Consider the following 17,786-nt stretch of genomic DNA (forward strand, 5'->3'; position numbering starts at 1 on the left):
GGTGGGTGGTAGTAGACCCCCCAAAACTACTAGTGTCGTGGAGCAGGCGATCTAAAAATTTTAGTAATCAAAAAGCATGTCTATTTAAAGGTTGTATCAGTGATTTCAGGCCCAAAAAAAAAAGATCACATTCATCTAATCTTTCCTAACGATCCGCTAGCTGTATATATCCGCCGCTAGCTATATTTCTGTCAAGTTAAACCGAACTTTTATTTTAACGGGTTGCCGTGAGAGTTTGTGTTTATGACATGATGATAGTTTTTCTTAAATGAAGCGGTTAAATGCCCCCGAAGTGACTTTCAGAGCGGATCTAGAGTCTGGAGATGAAGTTCATGCACTCGTGTCCTCATATAGGCAAAAAACAGCGCGAGCGTCAGTGTGTGTGTGTCATTGGTAAGGGGACAATAGTAGGGGAAACACTGCAGATGTGGTTTTGTTGAAGATGCATCCAATCTGGGCCTTCAGAAAAAAATCCTTATTGTTGCACTGTACTTTTACAGCTGGGGATGAGGTCCCTGATGTTTAATAGATCACGACTAGGGAACTAGGGAATGAAATGAGACACTGCAGTTGTCAGCCGACAATGACTTAGTTGACTGAGTCAGCATATTAAAATGCTGGTTTAATTTCTTGAACAAGAATCGATGCGTGTCAATCCATTTCATGACGTCTGTGTTTCCATAGGGTGGAAAATTGCGATGAAAAACCTAATTATGACCGTTTTTGATGTAAGAAACCTTGACTAACATTGTAATTGGACTTAATGAAAGAAAATTAAATGATGCAAAATTATTACGACCCCTTTCATTATGATCCTGGTGAACTTTTCCGTGGACGGCAGCCATGATGATTGAGATTGTTTGGGTGGGACGCAGGAAATAGTTCTTTGATCACGCCATCCATTCAAAACAAACCTGACCTGCAATGCTTTAGCAGAGACTCTTGAATTTTGCAAACCAAAATACAGTCAAACCAAAATGTATTCAGACGCCTTCAACATTTCTCACATTATCACAGTTTATTCGCTATAGTTTAGAAAATGGTAATAAAATATGAGCAGAACTCAGTTGATATTTGACTGGTTTTGTCCGTCCTTCTGTTAGACTGTCTCACACATGAATTATGTTGAATATCTGTCAGCTGTTAAATTTAACTACACAATTAGATAATACCAGTTTAGCTCAACCAATCACCAAGCAATGCTTCATTTTGTTCAGTCTGTGTGTAAAAAGAGCATTAGCAATTAAAGAAAAAACACTTCAGCAAAACATGATCAGGTCAAAGTGTCCGAATCATTTTTGGTCCCAAATGTTTATAAATGTTAGTCACTGTATGAAGAATATTAGTGTATAATATGTCACAGTTTACTTTATTTTGCTCTCCTCACTAGTGTTGTCACGATACCAAAATTATTGTTTCGATACCGATACCAAGTCAAGTATTGCGATTTCGATACTTTTTCGATACTTTTCCTGAAAAGGGAGAAACACTCTCAAATATCATTGCTGTGCTTTATTTTAAAACCGGGACAACATTCTAATCATAATACACACTAATAAATGAACATATGAACAGCAAATATATTAAACATTTGAACAAAATATGAAATATCAAAAATAAATTAGAGCAGTGACATTCAAGGTAAAAAAAAAAAAAAAATTTAGCAGCATTATCTCAGTTATCATAAGAAACATAAGAGTTACCGGTAATAACTTTATCTTGATTCTGAACTTTGAATAAAAATATGAACAGCGATTATATTAAACAACGTTGAATATTGGTAATATGATAAGCCTCATTGGTGATATATTTGACATGTGGGGAGAGAGTTGTGGAAGGCCTATACTTCATGTTAAACATAAATATATAGCAGCAAAGACAACGTCGGCAGTTTTGACGGCAAAATAGGCTACAGAATATTTCGTTCCGTATTGAGAGGTGCAGTATTTGAAAATCGACTTTCAAACATCAAAATGTCATTTGTTAATATGTATTCATGTCAAAATGACATAGAAACATCTTTTCCTATTCTATTTTGCCTGGAAACGCTTACAACACGCTTGCGTGTCGCGTGAAAAATAGGCGTCGGTTCTAGCATGCACGCGATAGCTCGGGCGCGCGTGTCACATAGGCAGTGTGCTAGCTCTAACCTGTTAACAAGGGAGCCGAAATAAAAACGGACACGCCACGCAGCTGAGACGCTCACGCCACGCATCCAGTGTGTCGCCGGCCTTACAAATCTGGAACGCGGTCATTCTTAGAAGTATCGATACTAATAAATTTAGGAATCGTAACGTTTTTAATTTCCGAGAATCGCGATACTTTTTAAGTATCGGTGCACCGTGCAACACTACTCCTCACTTACATAAATGAACTAGTGTCCTGCACACACTAGTAAAAAAAAAAAAAAAGTTATATCTGGTGTCTGAATAATTTTTGGTTTGATTCTTAAACTATTAAATTGGTTTTGCATGGTAGAAATCCCCTCCAAAGGCATTTTAGTGTGACCGAGAACTGTGTCAAGAATATTAGCTTTTGTCATTATACTGTACTTCCAAATATCTTTGAACCATTTGGCTCTTAGAAAACAGATCTCTACCCATAATTTACAGGGTTATATTGAGTTTGTATTGAGATTTGACTTGAGTTAGAGTGGAAGTAACTCTGTTGATGGTACATGGCACATACCACATTTTCTCACGCCTTTCCCAACCCTTTGTGAGCTACAGACACGTAAAAACAACACCCCCGTCACTGTGTTTTCTTTGGGATAAGCAGGAACGCGTCAGCACAAGTTCATGTCGTCGACTCTCAAAGGTTTTTTTTTTTCTTTTCCGACCAGCTGTTTTTATCCCATTTCCTTGTTGCAAACTGTCACACAATCTTGCTCGTTTCATGAAACGCACGGGGTTACAGTAGCTCGTCCTTCGGGAGTAGATAAAAGCAATAGCACTGTGTTTTATTTTCTTAATTCATTGCAGCTTTCCCTCTCTGTGTATACAACATTTACATATGGGATGCACATTGCACAGTTCACCCCAGCTGGGTTGCTTAAACACTGACATCCAGCCTGTTTTGCATCATGGTTTGCATTGATCACAATCATAGCGTGCTGAATATTTCATTACGGATCCGTTCCTTTGCTGCTGCATCCCTTTATTTGTTTGCAAAAACCTTATTTGGGCAGATTATACACTTGAATACCGCAATTCCTCTGAGCTAAGACAAGATGCTGATATCGTCTGACAGGCCACACTCATGTTTGTTACTAAATTAGGCCGATCTGCATCAATATAATGGGTTTTGTGACAAGGCAAATAGCGTATCACAATGTTGTTTTGTGCTGTTTGTGGCCCCATTACATGCGATTCAGTGGAAATGTGCAAATGCATTGAGGTGTGAAACACACAACACATTATATTTGGATAATTTTGGGAATCTAGAAAACAGCCCCCATCGTGGCGTGGAGGTTGTTTTCTGTTGTTTTGTCTATGGTTTATGACTCCAGGGTTCATGCACAAAGGTCACTGGCAAATTAGTGTGTGCCATTTCAGAATTGAGATGAAAAATGAACTGAAGTTGAGGTAGCAAACAGGAAGGATGTAGAATTGTAATTGTAATTGGACAAAATGGAATGAAATTCAAAGACATACTGCTGTAGTTTTTAGTAATGCATTTCATTTTTCGGTAAAAATGATGGAAAAAAAAGATTTGTCTCTGCTTCTGTTTCATCGTGACTTTAATAATCAGTGTTTGAAATCATGCATAGAAATTTAAACTGAGTTTATTAATGATTTTTATTATAGAACTTTCATTTTTATAGACTACAAGGGAAGATTAATTTCCCAAAATGCTGAAATGTACTTTATATATAAAGTAAAGTAAATTATATATAAAGTAAATTTCAGCATTCTTGGAAATTAATATTTTTTTTAAAGTTAAACCAACTGATCACTTTTTACAGTGTACAATCGAATAGATTCATATTTTGATTCATTGTTTTTTTTGGGTTGTCTGTAAACAGAAGAAATATTAATTAGAAAACAAATAATAATCAGGAGAAATTGGCAGAATAAACTGAGCTATTCATGGATATTTCAGTCCAAATTCCAGTTTTACTCCATATATTTGTCCAGTTCAATTCAGATTCACACTCACGGAATTCTGAATCAACTCTTCCTCGGTTGGTTTAGATGCTTCAGTAAGCCAGTTTATTAGGCTATTTCATAAGCATTTGGATTTGTCAGGGTTTTCTGCTCTTCTATTCCTCATATGTGATGAAATTCCTCTGTTCTCGGCAGGTGAAAGTCTTGTATCCAGTGAAGACGGACATCAGCGTTGGTGTGATTGACGGCTCAGGTGAACTCTGCCCCTTGGTCTTTGAGATTTTCCTAACTTTGAATGTGGAAGCGGCCATTCAAACTACACTGACCACAAAAACAAGCTCAATAACATCACTGTCCGAACTGGCTCCTGGATCCTCATCGACGAGGTATGTGATCCAAATGGCATTTGAAAAGCGTTGCAGGCCGGTTAAACCTCAGAGAGGTGTGGTGCTGCTTTCGGTTGCACAAACAATGGAGTGAATGAGCGCTGTGTGGAATTAGAGCTCATTGTCAGCGGTTTAGTAGGTTGTTCCTGAGCTGAGCTGCACACGCAGCCTCGTCTTCTCCTCCGGCGAGTTGGAGCCAGATCTGCTGGTTTGGAAGGGGGTGGTGGGTGTGTATGTGACACATCATTGGCTTGGGCTGCACATACAATCAGTCTCATCAGTGTAAACCAACATGTAACCACACATTGGGCTGCGAACTTCGCATGCAAGACACCAAGAATTCATTCACATTCTCTTCCTTGGAGTTACAAGCCAATGCGTGTAGATGTCCGACAGTCTTCCGTAGACGAAAGCAAGCGTTTCTTCTGGCTCATTGGGCATCAGTGAAAGCACACAGGTGAGTTTATTCATTGTCAGTCTTTATCTAGTCTCAGGCACATTGATATCTGTATCGCTTCCAACAGGTAAGTTGATATTGTCACCGTTGAGGAATCTTGTTTCCTTGTTGTGGTAACGGTCGAATTGTGTTGGCTTGGTTGTCTTGAAACGTAACATCACTTAAAAATTGATGGACCTGTCTTTTTAAAGACGCCTCGACGTATCATGATGTGATCGTTAGTCAAAGATTGTTAGTTTTAGCAAATAAACCCCTGCTTTTATAAAGGGATTGAGTTAAAAATACATTTTCTTTATTGGGATCTATGGTTTCACGAAACATCCGTGGAGTCTTTCCATTGCACTGAAGGGATCTTTGTAATGGAAAAAGTTTATTTTGTTAGATTTATTATAAAATGTTCTTCACACTGGGACAAAAATGGTTCTTTTAAGATATTGACTTTGGGGAACACGCAACAGTTCTTCAGTTGCATTGCTGTGAAAACTTTATTTTTAAGAGTCTGTGAGTCTTGATGTTACATTTATAGGTTCTTTCAATGAGTTTATTACATTACATTGATGGTTTCCTAAAGAACTACTGAATAAAATGTTTTTATTTTGGTGAAACATCAAACATGAGCTTTATTTTGCACTGAACTTGAAAATGTGAAGATCTTGCAGTGGTTGTTAATTCTGTTGGAAGAACCATTGGGATCTTAGGTTCGTTCTTTGGAGATGAAGAAGTGTCATTTCAGATCCTTTTTGGTTTATAAGTTCATTAAAAACATGAGAACATTGATGGTTTTCTATAATATTATAGAATGCAAATTTGTGTGTGTGTGTATCTTAAAACTGGACCTTTTATTTTACATTCACCCAAAATTTGCATATTTGTCTTCAGGGCACATAGTAATACATAGTAATGTAATCTTCAGAATGCTAAGTATGTCACCTGAAGTCTTTGACGTAAAGACGTTTGTACACACAGTGACCACAAAAGGTATTTGGACACTTGAGTCTCAGTTATAAAGTCTGAAATTAATTATATGTTGTCTCAATGTCTTTGAATCAACTGGCGTTTTTAGTGAATGTATGAAGTCAATTCTCCTTAAGTTCACACTGGCGTTTAGCAGAGGAACCACATGTGGAGAATCACATTAAATATGAACAAGATCTGCTAACCACAAACATACCCGAAGCCACACAATACCGTCTTTACTTTGGACATTGTTTTATAATTCAAAACCTAAGAAACCTCTTTTGTGAAATGTTCATGCTCCTTTCTTTAACATAAATGCCAAATTGTTTGATATTTTATCTAATGTAAACATTCTGACACTTTTAAGTGTGATTTATGTAAACAAATACTCTATGGGGCCACTGCAAGTTCAAGTGCAAAACAATAGTTAGGCCTACTTTCTTTAGTGTGTAGTGTTGCTGTTTTAACATGAAAAAGCTCTGAGTTCTTCTCTATATCAGTGTCAGTGTTTCTGAACTCCCTGAAACGCCTCCATTGTAGTCTTGAGTTTCTTCCGGGAACGAACACGTCACAATATTCCTCATTTAGATAATTAATGCGCAGAATAAAGGGGCGGGGCCTGGTTGAGTTAGTTAGTAGTGTGTTGAAAATGGTGGTTATGGTAAGGGGCGGGACATTTCCCAAACACACTCGAAGCGCTCGACCAATCACAACACACTGATCCAGCTGACCAATCAGAGCACAGTGTGCTTTTCAGAAGGAGGGGCTTCGTAGAGACAGGTACTAAACGGGTGCGTTTTTATGTTTCTGTCGTTATCCACATAGTTCAACGAGTCGTGTTTCCTGAAAACATAGTTCTAACAAACATTTGCAAACAGCATCGCAAAGTAGTGTGGTTGGAACGACAGCTCTCCTGTGGTTAGAAGCAGAGTTTCTTGTTTGCATGACATGTGGACTCAATAAATCCTTATCTTGAGCAAAATAAGCAAAGCTGACATTCAGTGCAATCTATAGAGATTTAAAGCGGCGTCTTTGAAGAGTGCGCATGTGCGAACGTGCCCTACTATGCAAGAACGAGCCAATGATTGAATCTGGAAATAAAGCAAAATAACTGAGAAAAATGGGAATGAATCCTCAGAAGACATGTTCATAATTTATAGCATTAATTCGATCTCAAAATATTCATTAAAAGAAGTTATTACTCCACCACCCGACTGACATCATTAACCAATGTGGTTGAACGACAAATTTTCGACAATAGAGCACTGGGAAGAGAGGAGCTGCAACAATGTGAATTATGAGGAAAAATAAGGTGTTTTTGAACATTCAAGCATGTAAACCTATTCTAGTAGAGCCCGAAAACAAAATCAAGACTTCGAAAAAGGGCATAATAGGTCCCTTTTAATTGGACCCGCCTCTTGTAAGCCTGATTAGTGGCATTTGCTAAGGCGGCATCATGTACTATTGCTCATATTGCTCAAAGTTAATGATTGGAACAAACCCATAACCCTAAGCAATAAACATAGACAAATATCCTGTATCATTTGTGTTAGACACATGAATGATTTTTAAATCATGTGGCTTGTTGAGGAGAGGTGTGTTATAATTTTGGTCTGCATACGTTTGTTGGGAAGTCGTACAGCTTATCCAATCTCCTGATCTTTTAGATCAGCATGAAAATTGCAAAAATGGCAACAATTAGGCTAGTCTCTGATTGCAAGACTGACCAATTGCAGCAGTTATCCTCATTAGTGTCATGCCTTCTGCATCTGTGTGACGTAAATATGTAAAAACCTTCTTGAAATACCTGTTTGATCCATTGCAACACTGCTTCTTTTTTTTCTTTCTTCAGATCGACACAATGACGTCTCTAAAACCGTTTAATCACGATCTGTTCACATGCACACACTGTAACTACCGTCTCCCTGGAATGTCTCTCTTGGCTAAAGGTTTGAAATAGTAAATTATTTAATACATGATTCACACACCCTGTTGCATTGCTTGGAAAAGGCGCTGGCATCGCTTTGACGTACCTGTGTAATCAAGAATGCATGAATGACCATGCAGTTTAAGAGCATTGCTTACACAACATAGCAGTTATTGGAAAGCAATGGAGCTCGTTCATTGGCTGAAGGCTAAATAGTATGTTTTGTATATAATGATGATAACTTCACTGCATGCAGCTTCTGCAAGCGGCCTAATTACAGTGCATGCACATGCATGTCACATATGTAAATGAGCCGGATTAATGTCCCAGACATTTCATGTTTCAGGAGTAATTATCAGTGTAAAACCTTCTTCAAACGCTGTTAGTGTCTGTGATTTCACGTTGTTTATTCTGCATCTCAAACACGAAACGTGATGCGTTGATGATTACAATCCAGAGGAGATAGTCACACAAAAGCTATCATTAGCCGGTTGCATCTGCGAGAGGGAGTCGCATTTTTGCGTGGAATGGAAAAGCCTGCATCAGTTTTTCCAGTGTCCGTTTTTTCCAAAATAATGCGTCTGGTTTTGACAGTCAAGCTCCATTGAGGAATTCAGAGATGTTTTCTGGAGGCTGAACAAAGTGTAGTCCATTAGACAGCTGTTGGAGAAGTCGTGGGATTGTGAGGTCAAATGTCTGATCAGAGCTTTCCACGTTTGTCTCTGATCAGTTTGCTGGGCTTTGAAGCACATCACAGATTCACAGCACTGCGATCAGTCTTTGTGCTGAAAAAGTCCCTTTTTTTTGAAGGTTTTGCCGGCTGCTGTTTTCTTTCAGATTTACCCATCATCCATCAGGAGCTACAAAGACATTTGTGACCTCAATTAATCAGTATAGAAGTTATATTACAACATTCTGATCATGGTCTGATTTGGCATTAAGTCTGGTGAAATTAGTCGGATTATAAATAAAGTTATCGGAGTTATAAAAAAGTTAAAATATAAACATTACATTTTAAACCTAAAATCATTGAAGTTGAGCCTAAAATCAGCCTGTGAAGTTTAACAAGACTTGCTTGTTGTCAGGATATGTTAAATGGAAATACTTGTGGGACTTTCTAATATTCAGATAAGGATATAACCATGAAATGTAAGGAAAACACATGTCAGAACACATGCCTGTCAAATCACGACAGGTGATATGCTTTTGTATGAAGCTCTTATAATATGAAGCATTCTCATGTTTAGCACATTTCGGATCATGTTGTCCCGCAGCAGCTCAACTCTGTGCATCTTCCACTATTTTCCATATGCGTTTCCATATGCAAAATGGGTTATGAAGATCATGGGACTGGCTGATGCTTTCCGAGCATAGCGTGCAGACGCGACTAATCAATAAGCGAGTTCGTTGTCGATTATTTTCATCCATAATAATCAGTTTGATCAATTAGTTGTTGCAGCCCTTGTATCCAGTATGCAGCTATATTGAAATGAAATAATTCATATACTGTATTGAAAATAATAATGGTTATTATTTTGCAATTTTAACTTTTTAGTCTTGGTCTGGGCAAATTAGAGATGCATATTATATTATATTACATTATATTATATTATAAGCAGGAAGTGCTTAACAAAGTGTGACGCACTTGAAAACCCTTGAAAAGTGCTTGAATTTCACTCTCAAAAGTTTGTACGAACCTTGAAATGAATAATATGGAAACATTGAACTATTTCTGCCACAATACCATGGTTACAGTCAGCGTTTCTACATGAAATCCATAGTGAACGTTGGTGATTTGTGGACTGAAAAGCCTTCTGTAACATGTTCGTTCATGGCACAATGTTTCTCTCTGGTTTCCAGCGATGTTTGATCTGATATCTGTGGTTTATAACAGAGAATTCGGCGCTGAATTTAAAGCAATGTTATTAATAATACTGTGGTGAATTTAAACACTTTCTCACTTGATCTCCCAGTGCTGTGTAATAAGCGTGTAGCGTGATTGAGATCGGCCCACAAGCTCAAAGGTGAAGTTGTGAATCGCGAGCTCATTAGCAAGGCTATTATTGGTCATCTGGGCTCCTGTAGGTGATGTTAGCGTCCTGGTTAGCGCCTATTTTGTATACCAAAACAATGGCTGCGCCAACGCCTACAACAACCACGCCTGACGAGGAGTTCGAAATCTACACTCCTGACAACTTGAAAAGCAACGTGTGGCGCTACTTTGGGTTACCAAAGAAACAGGGAAAAATCACGAGTAAGGACAAAGTCCATTTTTTGAATAAAATTCTTCTGAAAACATCATTGCCTGCCTATTGACATTGACTGATACACTGCCCTCTGGTGGACAGAACATATACAACTTAAGTTTGATACCAATATAGGTCTTACTGAAGGCATTTTAATGGTCAAAATATTATTAATAAATATTTGAATATATTCTAATATTAATAAACAAACAAACTTTGAATATGATTTTTGGGCAAAAGTCAAAGCCCTAAAGCACGGTTTCATTTTGTTTGCTTTTTGGTCACAGTCGACCCTGACTCATAATTCAGAGTATTATGCCACTCTGAACATACCCGATCTCACTGTGTCCCCACAGAGAAAACTCTTAAATCTGACTGTATTTTGAGGCATAATTCTTCACACACTGTCATCAGTGTAGATCTCGGACCTGGAGTAACTTTCACCTTTCCCAGCTTTTTGAGAAAACCCCCCCATTAAACTAACAGCGTCAAAGTGGGCTTGATTAGGTGTGATTTTACAGGCGGTTCGGCACGTAGGCACTGATTAAATGAATGATTTTGCATTTTTCTGCAAACTTTTGAAGGCTTATTTTGCTCTGAAGTTGCACCCTGCCGAGATAAACCACTGGATTTGAAACCCAGAGCAGACGCTGGCGTCTAAATGAGTGTCGAGGTGATGGACGTTATGTCACCTGAAGTGACGCATGTAGTGCCTTACAAAAGATTTTCATGTGATTTAACAGTCTGAGTGAATAGGGAATGGAGAGTGTCGTTATATAATAACGCCTGGCAAACAGGTTCAAAGTGAATTCAAGATTGTTCCTCGTCTGATTAGTTGACTGTTTGGAAAGTAAGCTACTGTCTGAGTTTTGGCAGCTTCCCATAGGGAAGAGAAATCTTTTTAATACCTCTGTTGTTTCTTCGACACAACTATGAGATTAAAGGGAGTCGTTTACCCAAAAAATGACAATTCTTTCATCATTTACTCAACCTCACGCTGTTCCCTTGTGACTTTTTCTTCTTCGGTGGAACAGAAAAGTTTAGCAGAACGTCTGAGCTGTCAAAACTCCCAAAAAGTACAAAATGCGTCATAAATGTTTCAAAAGGCACGAGGGTGAGTCTAATTATGGTAAATTTTTCAGTTTTGGACAGTCTCTTTCTCAGATGTTTCCAAAGATCCTTTTTTATAAAAAGTATGTTCACTCTGTGGCCATATCTGCAGCGCCTCCATTGCATTTGCAGTGATGCAATGACTTTACCAATCAGCAACTGACCGTTCGCAAAGACCCGCCCCCTTTAGTTACTGTTGCTACGTCCGACAAGCCACGCCTCTATAAAATACATTGCAGAGCAGAGAGGACACTGACAACACACTGACATACAGGTCAGGGGTGCGTTCTCCGATAACGTTGTCTCTTAGCGCGCTACGAAGACTCAAAAGGTACACCTTAACTACAGGTATACCTTTCCTACGTGTGTTCTCCGAACTATACCTTAGGATGTTGCTTAAGGTAAACCTTCTTAAGTTCGACCTTAGCAGGCGCTGTCCATGGTGGAGGCGCTGAATAGGTTGATTTCGATGCCTCGATGATCGATTGTGCGCTCTTTCCTTCACAGCGGTATAGGTAAAGTATTGAGAAAACAATGTTCTTTATAAAGAAATAGTACAAACTGCATTTATCGGGGCTCATTGAAATATGTACATGCAGCAATAAATATGAGTATGTGTTTATAATTTAGCAAGTGTGCAATCCCAAACCCTTACGGCCATAAGTGTGTTAATGTTCTCCACAACGTATGCTGATTATCCACCAGCCATGTAGTTGACATACACTAACTGGCTCCGCGGACGGCGCCGTCTTTGATTTAAAACTATAAAGTTTGTGTAAACTCATCTTTCTTTATAGACTCCTAAGCCTTTTCTGTCAAATGGTTCGCCAGCTGATGTGCCTTAGGATAGTAATTAAAAAAGCTAACAACCATTAGTGTATGGAAACTTTAATAATGAAAACACTTACACTGGGTGTAGGCTATAACAACTGAAGTATTTTATGTGTAAAATTTTAAAGTAATGTAAAAATTTAATTTTAATACTAAATCAGATTTTATATTAAATGTTCATATAAAAATTTCTATGTGTAATTAAACTGCGATGTAAAAAAGCTTTTTGCGTAGTGGTGGCCACTAGCGGTATGAACCGTCAGCAGCGATAAGGTATAGCTAAGAGCGCTCCAGACCAACCTTACGAACGTATGACTTACAGAAGGTATACTTAACTAAGAAGGTTTCGGAAACCACGTATTAACGATAAGGTACTTCTTAAGGTACAACTTAAGAACGACGTAGCGTTAAGGTAGTTTCGGAGAACGCACCCCTGACCAGGTTACTTTTGATATGAAACTAAATTTAGTAATTTTTTAAAGAAATTTAAACAATATATACCGTTTTGTGTCTCTTTAATGTGTCTGACAGATCGCCTCAGTTAAAGCAGCTCGTGAACCGATCATCTCTTCCCTCTAGTTCATTTATAGCATCAAATAAACATGAATGAACATCAGAAGGAATGTTGTTTTAACCGCGGAAAGACGTCAGTACACACCGTTTTTCAAGTTAAAATCCTCCAACGTTATTCTACTAACTCTCCTGACTGCTTTGGCGGACAAAAATGGCGGATTCGGCAGATGGCGGATTATGATTGGTCAGATCGCCTGTCATTCAAACTCCCTGCGAAGGGTCAATTGGCTCTTTTATTTAGAAGGCAGGACTTATTCCGCCATTTTGCACATTAGAGTTGTAAATTTTCTTTTTTTTTTATTGTGACGCTTTGAACACTTGAGTGGAATCGTAAACACCTCTGATTGGCCATTGTGTTCATGCGCTCATCAGATATGTTTGTGATTGGCTACAAGGATCAACGCATGGGAGCGTTTGAGAGCGCACTGAAGTGTTTGAAAGTGTTTTTAAAAAACGGGAGATGGAGCGTTTGAAAGCACAAGCCGGCATCTTTCAGCGGACCGGTCCTGCTTTCAAACACTCCCGTCTGAAGAGCGTCATTGATGTATATTTACAACATGTTTTTGAAGCGCTGATCATTGTAGCCAATCACAGACATATCCGATGAGCTCGTGAACACAATGGCCAATCAGAGGAGTTTACGATTCCGCTCAACAGCGCTCAAAGAGTCACATTGTTAAAATTTCAGTACCGACTTTGTACCGAAGTCGGTACTTTTTGACAACTCTATTGCACATTACACTTTCTCCCAATCATAAGTAATATCAGTGCACCGTCTTGGTATATCTAAAGTCTTTGGAAAAAACACTAGAGTTTAGAAATATCTCAAACCGCGTTCAGATTTGCCAAGACACAGCAATCAGTCTCAGAGATCTCAGTATGAACTCAAAATTTCACCAAGAGCGAATGATCTGAGCTGCTATCCTCTAAACAACTTCGGCCTATTTGCTTCAATCTTACTTTTTTTTTTGTCCCCCAAGGACGAAACATTTCAGAAGAATCCAAGATAAAGCTGATACTGAGTATAACTGAGTCTAACTCCATTAAATCTAATGAGCTACGAAAAAGAAATGACATTTTCCTCTGGGTTATTTAAAACAACTCATATTCCTCCAAGACTTTTCACTTCTGAGTGATTGACTGTGATGGGATCTCGACAGCTCTTGATTCGGTCGGATACTCCGCGCTGACAGACTGATGGTGATTTGTATTGAGACGGCGTGTGCGACGAGCATCGTCTGTTTCAATCAGATCCCAGATCAGGCACCGTGATTTCACGCGGCACACATTTTTCCATGAGTTCATTCTCTATATCGGGATGAAACGGTGACATCATGATCCAATCAGACTCCTTATGAATCAATATCAATGACTCAATTCCCAATGAGATGGACCTGATTTTGAGGTTTGAAGCAGCACTTTCAAGAGCCATGACTCCATCGAGTATTAAAATCCATTAATGTTATGATCAAAATGAGGATTTTCTTATTAGACGCAAGCATTTGGCAATACCCAAGCTCTCCTTGGGTGTTATGATATTCTTGATGCATGATCGTAATTTTAATATAGTTAATTATAACTCATAACAATAGTGCAGAGCTCTTGTATGGTTGCTTGCTTGTTTTCTGAGGATGCTGGAAACTGGTTACAAATGATTATGATGATTTGCCCAAGCCATCATTTATTGTTTTTCATCATTACGCATTGTTGAATTGGCCTCTTTCCTGTCATAAATCTGTAATGGCGCTGAAGTATGACTCATGGCTAATTAACTAGCTTTAGGCCAGGGAAATCAGCTGGAGAACAGATCTCTAGCAGCTCAGCAGCGACTCCTATTGGAGTTCACGGACCATGACATGAGCCTGATACTGGTTGGCAGTGCAAGTACAAATTATTCATAATGTTTGCAAAGTGTTGAGCCAAAAAAACAGACCTGAATATGAGTATGTAAAAATGTTCCCACATTTAATTGTACTTCTAGCTAAATGTTTTTGTGAATCATAAGATGTAACCAGTCAGAGCAGCTCTTTGCCTGTCAATCAATTTGAGCGCTTGGATTTGCTGACGTTGGATTGGCTGACGTGTCTTTGAAGGGCAGGGATTTTCATCTAGTTTAGCAGACATTTCAGCTTCAAGTATTTCAAAGTAAAGTCATAAAATCATAATCAAAACAAGGTCTAAACTGTGTAGGGCTCACCAGATGTTACGCTGAATCCTTAAAAACAATCTAATGTTTAGCATCTAAGTACAATTGTTTGTAGACTGATTCACATTCAAGTCAAGTTCTTCCATCTTTCATAATAAAATAACATTGCTCTACCGATGAAATCACACTTCACAAAGATAAATGACCTCAGTTGTGGCCAATTGCATTTTACTTTGAAATGGATATGACTTTTTTTTTATATATATATATATATATATATAATGGAGTGTGATTTTATTGGCTTGTTGGCTCAGTGAGATGAACACAAATGTTGTTTTTCCTAAGATCTAAGTTCGGATGAATAATAAACCAAATGATAAGAAGTAAAAGTTTGACTTTTCTTTTCTTTTTTTATGTGTAGAAAGTGCAAATTCAGTTTCGCAGAATAATTAATTTTCTCAAAACAATATCTTAGTAATAAAGCACTCGCCACTGAAACTAGTACTCTACATTACATAACATAAAATAGATTTTATGTTCCTAATCCAAACTAGATTTGTTGATCAGTGTGTTCCCAGATGTACACAACGATGAAACGGTGCTCTCTAAACTATAAAGAGTTTATTCCCTCAACAGCCCGGGTCATTTTAGATATTGATTGGACCAGCAACTTAGTCTAGATTTCAGTTTGAATTTAATATTACAGGGTTAGGGTTAGGGTTAGTGGTGGAGGGTTAGGGTTAGGGATGGGTTAGGGTGGGGATTGTGCATCATAATAACAAACCTGAAATGATTTATATTGTATGTATGTTCAGTTTTGTTATCCATCACATGGACAGTAGGTTCATAATAGCGTCCGACTGCTCACACTGACCGTCTCACTGACCGAAAGCACTTACCAACATGCCAATTTCCAATCAGATTGCATTAATTATTATGCAACTCGCTGCAGTCTGAGTGCACAGGTCTTTATCAGTCTGCATGCCAACAAAGTTGTGTGTAAAAGGTACCGGACTGTAGCACTGAACAACAAAGAACTAATCACTGGACTTGCCAAAGTTTGCCAGGTTAGTTGCATTACATCTTTGGTTGATATTCGAGGTTTGAGGCATTTATGAGCAATTTAACTAGATATTCACAAGCCATTTTTGTCAACATCAGGATTTTAGGTTAAAAGGGACAGTGCGTGTTTTAAGTGCTGCGACTGGTCACTGTTTTCTTTTAGCATTTTTAGTTACTTGGGAATTTGAAATGGTCATGTGAAGTGAGAAATGCTTTTTTAGAAGTACAAATAATTCATGTCATCTCTCAATAATACACATTTATTATATAAGCATGGACAGAAATTCTGATCTACAAACATTTTCTTCAGAATTTCCTGTGCCGTCAATTGCAATTTGACTTTCTATGCTGTTTGATTTTGATGGTAACAACTATTCATTTATTTATTTTTTGTCAAAAATAAGATGCATTGACTAGCTGTAATGCCAAAGACAGCTGACAGGAAAATATGACAGGAAAATATGAAAATATGTCGTCTCCCCCCCCCCCCACACTTTAACTCTCAAAATCAGGCACTGATAAATCTACTACAGTGTAATAGAAAATATGTTTTATAAATCATTCTAATATGAGGATTTGCTGCTCAAGAAACATTATTTCTGATTATTATCAATGTTGAACACAGTTGTGCTGCTTCAAACATTAGTGGAAACCAGGATACTTGGTAATTATTTTATTTAAAAAAATATTATTTTCTGATATTCAGACGATATTTTTATATATATATATACTTTATATTTATTTTAATCAATATTAAATAAATTATAAATAAATTCGAAAACAAATCCTTAAAGTAAACATGCTTATACTTTACATGGCAACTTCTTGAATCTGCAGTCCTATTACAGTATTTTTCACAAATAAAGTAATTGTTTAAAAATATATGAATATGTGAATAAAAAGGAAGTAAACACTGTAACAGGGCACTCTGTAATCTCGTGCGCACTGGTAATCATATTTTTTCAAATAAAGACAAGGTAACGCTAATATTACATACAGCACACAGTGAAAACGATAAGAATATGACACAGTGGGCAACTGGATATAGCACAGCATATTTTAAAATGAAGGATTTAAAGGTTTTCGATCGCGTCTCTTGTGAAGCTGATCTTCTGTTTGCATAGATTGCTGAATGTTGACGGTAAATGATAAAGTATTTTAGCCTGATTGCCTTTTGTTACAAATAATAAAAAAGCAAACGCTTTACTTGCATACCATTAACTTTCTTTGTTTACCAGTTCTGACTGACAAAGTATTAGAATAAGTCCCGCTTCCAACACATCGGCCAATCAGAATAACTTATCGGCCGATGCCGATATTTAAAAAATGCCAAATATCGGCCGATATATCGGTCGGCCACTAATTAAGTCTGCTGTTTAAAACAAATAAAGAACCCGTGTAGAAGAATGGTTATTATACGCAAACAGCACATGTCAAAAATATATATTCCGATGTGAATGTTTCATTATTATACGTGTTTATTAGCGTTCATGTAAACACTACATTCAGATTCATCAATGGGAAGTAATTGAGTCCGATTGAAACGAAAGTTGTGCATGTAAACGTAGCCAGTGATGTCAGGAAGGGCTTCCAAGTATAATCTTTCCCTCTTGAGTGGAGACGTGTTCTGGTCTCGTCTCGCCGCTGTGCCCTGAAATCACATTCAGACGCCTTTAATATCCTTCATTATCATTTCTACCCCCTGGTTCATTTTCCGTTTAATATCAGCGCCAGCAGTGAAACTGAATTAGTGCACTCTAATGGTATAAAATCCCACAATTATCCGAGGACCTCTTGAAGTGATTTAGAGAGTCTTCAGGAGCGTGGGGTTGGTTTAAAGAGCGGTAGGGGATCGCAGGGACTCAGTAACCATTTTAGAAATAACCCACGGTGACTCAAACCTGCAGTGCTGAACCATCTATCATATCCGTATGTGACCGTGGAAGAACTTCTCCTTATTGGAAAGAATTGACCTCTTATTGTGG

Source organism: Rutilus rutilus (genome assembly GCF_951802725.1).
Source record: "Rutilus rutilus genome assembly, chromosome: 25".
NCBI lineage: Eukaryota > Metazoa > Chordata > Actinopteri > Cypriniformes > Leuciscidae > Rutilus > Rutilus rutilus.